Source organism: Hylobates moloch, unplaced genomic scaffold (genome assembly GCF_009828535.3).
Source record: "Hylobates moloch isolate HMO894 unplaced genomic scaffold, HMol_V3 SCAFFOLD_2, whole genome shotgun sequence".
NCBI classification, from domain to species: Eukaryota; Metazoa; Chordata; class Mammalia; order Primates; family Hylobatidae; genus Hylobates; species Hylobates moloch.
Genome location: NW_026652277.1, coordinates 140,213,461 through 140,217,586, shown reverse-complemented (window position 1 = coordinate 140,217,586; position 4,126 = coordinate 140,213,461).

Below are 4,126 nucleotides of genomic sequence, written 5' to 3'. Positions count from 1 at the left end.
AATTTTTGTATTTTTAGTAGAGACGGGGTTTCACCATGTTGGCCAGGCTGGTCTCAAACTCCTGACCTCAGGTGATCCACCCACCTTGGGCTCCCAAAGTGCTGGGATTACAGGCGTGAGCCACCACACCCGGCCTATTTTTACTTTTATAGAGATGAAGTCTCACTATGTTGCCTAGGTTGGTCTCTAACTCCTGTGACCAAGCTATCCTCCTGCCTCAGTCTCTAGAGTGTTGGAATTAAGATGTGAGTCATTGCACCCAGCATAACCTTATGGATTTCAACAGGAATTACAAGAGGTGGTGAAGGGTTATAGACATTTATTTTCCTTTCGGCTGAAGATGTGGTTTCTGAAAATAAAATTATTATTTTTAGTATTCTCTCAAAAATTGAATGGGCCAGGCATTTTGGCACATGCCTGTAATCCCAGCTCCTCCGGAGGCTGAGGTTGCAGTGAGCTGAGATCAGGCCACTGCAGTCCAGGCAGCAGTTGCGGGAGAATCGTTGGAATTTGGGAGGTGGAGGTTGCAGTGAGCCGAGATCAGGCCACTGAACTCCAGCCTGGGCAATAGAGCAAGCCTATGTCTCAAAACAATAACAACAACAACAACAAACCAAAATGACTGATAACTGACAAATCTGTATTTGAGAGTGACGTACATAAACCTAAATTTTGTACCTAAATCATTCTGAAATCACATTGGTTAATATTGATTTTTGTGAATCCATTATTGAAATTTTTACTATGACTAGGATAAGCTTGGTAATCCTGCTTTACATTTTTCTCAGGGTATAATAATCACAACTATAGTTTATCTGGGAGAATTCTTTATTTACCTATATGTGAGAATGAACCTGGACTATCTTCTAAGGAAAATCTTAAGCCTGTCTATAGTACTCCACAGTTCTCCCAGCCCATTTCTGTGCATGTCTATTCTGACAAGTATTTTGGTCTTTCTCCTGAATTTCCCTAAGAGACTATTAATTTTACACACCATTTATTTGAATGTTAAAGTTTATGTCTTGTCCTTAATTGACAACACAGAGCATTCATGCTCTGATTCCTGACAAAGAACACAACCTTCAGCTCTCTGATGCCACATGTGGATCAAAAATTTAATTACGAGAAAAGATATTCTAGGAGGGCTGACACAAGGCTATGAAGTCCATCCTTCCCTCCATCAGTATTTCTTTTTTTTTTTTGAGACGGCGTCTCGCTCTGTCACCCAGGCTGGAGTGCAGTGACGCAATCTCAGCTTACTGCAAGCTCCACCTCCCAGGTTCACGTCATTCTCCTGCCTCAGCCTCTCCGAGTAGCTGGGACTACAGACGCCCGCCACCACGCCCGGCTAATTTTTTGTATTTTTAGTAGAGACGGGGTTTCACCGTGGTCTCGATCTCCTGACCTCGTGATCCGCCAGCCTCGGCCTCCCAAAGTGCTGGGATTACAAGCATGAGCCACTGCGCCCGGCCTCCATCAGTATTTCTTAAACTATATTTCACAGAACAATTATAGTGCACATTAATACATGTTTCATAAGAAAAAAGGATTTTTTAAGGTCAAGTTTAGAAAACATTAGCAGTGAAGGAATTGAACATGCTAATATGCAACATCAGTCACAAGAGAAGAATGTAACAGGCAGTACCATCCAAGCTTATCTGAAAATTTTTTCCAGCACAGCTACTTAGTAACATTCTCAAAAAAATCAATATTCCAATTTTTTTGTTTTTTGGCATACTAGCCCTTAATCAAGTCAGAGAACTGAGTTATTAGATAGCATGGCTTTTTTGTTTGTTTGTTTTGAGACAGAGTTTTGCTCTTACCGCCTAGGCCAGAGTGCAGTGGCACGATCTCAGCTCACTGCAACCTCTGTCTCCCGGGTTCAAGCAATTCTCCAGCCTCAGCCTCCCGAGTAGCAGGGATTACAGAGGTGTGCCACCATGCCCTGTTAATTTTTATATTTTTAGTAGAGACAGGTTTTCACCATGTTGGCCAGGCTGGTCTGGAACTCCTGACCTCAGGTGATCTGCCCACCTCAGCCACCTAACATACTGAAGTTACGGGTGTGAGCCACCATGCTCGGCTAGACAGAATGTTTTTTACTAATGTACTTACTTAGACTAATTTGTATTTTGGCATTGTAAGTTATACGTGTGCTACAGGAAGTCACCTGGAGAAATGGGTGCTCCTACTAATTGCTGGTATATCTTGAGAAAACTATGCTTTGAGCTGTGTTTGGGTTGAAATTTGAAAAAGTCATCATTTCAATTTTCTTTCATAGTTGGCAAAGAGAAAAACAAGACTGGTGTCGAAGACTTTTCTAACGAATAAAATAGTCTATAATTTATATACTGTCGTGTCTAATTAATGTTGTATATATAACAACTTAAGTGAGCAAATTCCACCCCACATAGCCTACGGGTTAAATAAAAGTAAATTTTTTTAACGTATTTCAAGGCCAAGTGTTACATTCCTGAAAGATTAATAACGACTTTTGTATTTAACTCTGAATATCTCAGGTGAAAAAACTCTATTGAATAGTGTAAGAACTTATGAATATCTCAGAAACCCTCTTGAATGTAGCAAGAGACAAGAATCTGTGTAAATTTAAATTTTAAGAGACCCATTCTCCATTTGGCTAACAAACATATTCTTTACGACCTTAAAGTTACTTGCATATAAGTGTTTTCTGTCTCCTTCTCTGGTACTTTGAAAAGTTTAAGGACTTGAGATAATAGGATTCTCTTCTCCCATAAATAACGTATTACGTTTAGCATAATTAAAAATATTGTTAGGTTTGTAATTTCCATTTCCACAATTCTTTTTTTTTTTTTTTTTTTTTGAGATGGAGTCTCGCTCTGTGGCCCAGGCTGGAGTGCAGTGGCCCGATCTCAGCTTACTGCAACCTCTGCCTCCCGGGTTCAAACAATTCTCCTGCCTCGCCTCCCGAGTAGCTGGGATTACACGTGCATGCCACCATGCCCGGCTAATTTTTTGTATTTTTAGTAGAGATGGGGTTTCACCATGCTGGCCAGGCTGGTCTTGAACTCCTGACCTTGTGACCCGCCCGCCTCGGCCTACCAAAGTTCTGGGATTACAAGCATTTCCACAATTCTTTAAACCTTATGGATGCTCTATTATAATACTTTGCTTTAAGAGTGGTCGATAAAACCATAGATAAGGCAAAGAAGAATAAGGCAAGATTGTGCCTTAGTGGTTACAATAATTAGGAATAGGGATTCTGACATTCTTCCAGATTCTTAGGTGTTTACCCCACTTCAACCCATGCAATTTTTGTAGATTTTACAACACTTTCTTATTATTAGTTACGGGAATGACTATTTCAAGTTTGAGCTGTTTCTCAGAATATTTTCAAGAATCAATAACTCTAAAAAAATAACTGCAACTTTTATAGGAATGCATTCCCTGCAGATGTGCATCATCACCTAATATGCAACGGTTTCACATGCCTCAACAGCTCATGACATTCGAAATCAATGTTTGAATTTGATAATGTCTTATCTAATTAAAAATAATTTTAATGTGCAAATTTCTTGTAACATCTTAATAGCACAAGAAATTAAAATATAAGTCAATAGCAAACAGAAATGATAGAGAAACTGAAGCACACAGATGAATATAAATATCCCAATAAAACTTGTTCCGGGCAGCGGGCTGCAGGAATACGTTGCGAACGTAAGAGCAAAACAGGATGCAAACATGGGAAAAATGGGAAATAAGTGGAGTTAGGACGGACAAAGACTGAGAAAGAGGAAGCAATCCCCTAAAAAGCAGAGAGGTTCCTCAGATACAGGAGGGCAAAACGTCAACCACCACCTCAGCTCTGTTCCCTACTAATGCCCAAATGCAAGTGAATGGTAGGTAAAGGTGGGTTTTGCTCACACCGTTTTCTTAATTTGGCAAACTACGGTCAGATCCACATTAGCCGTTAAGTTTCCAGCCAGCAGTCCTTCAGAAATTCTCTTCCACAGGAAAGAAGACAGCCGTGCCGTCTAGTGATGCGCATGCGCAATCTCAGCGCTGCGCGCTCCGTGTTTTATCTCACCCAGGCCTGGAAGGAAGTGACGCGAGGCTGAGGGGCGGGTTGCGCTGTGCGTCCGGAAGT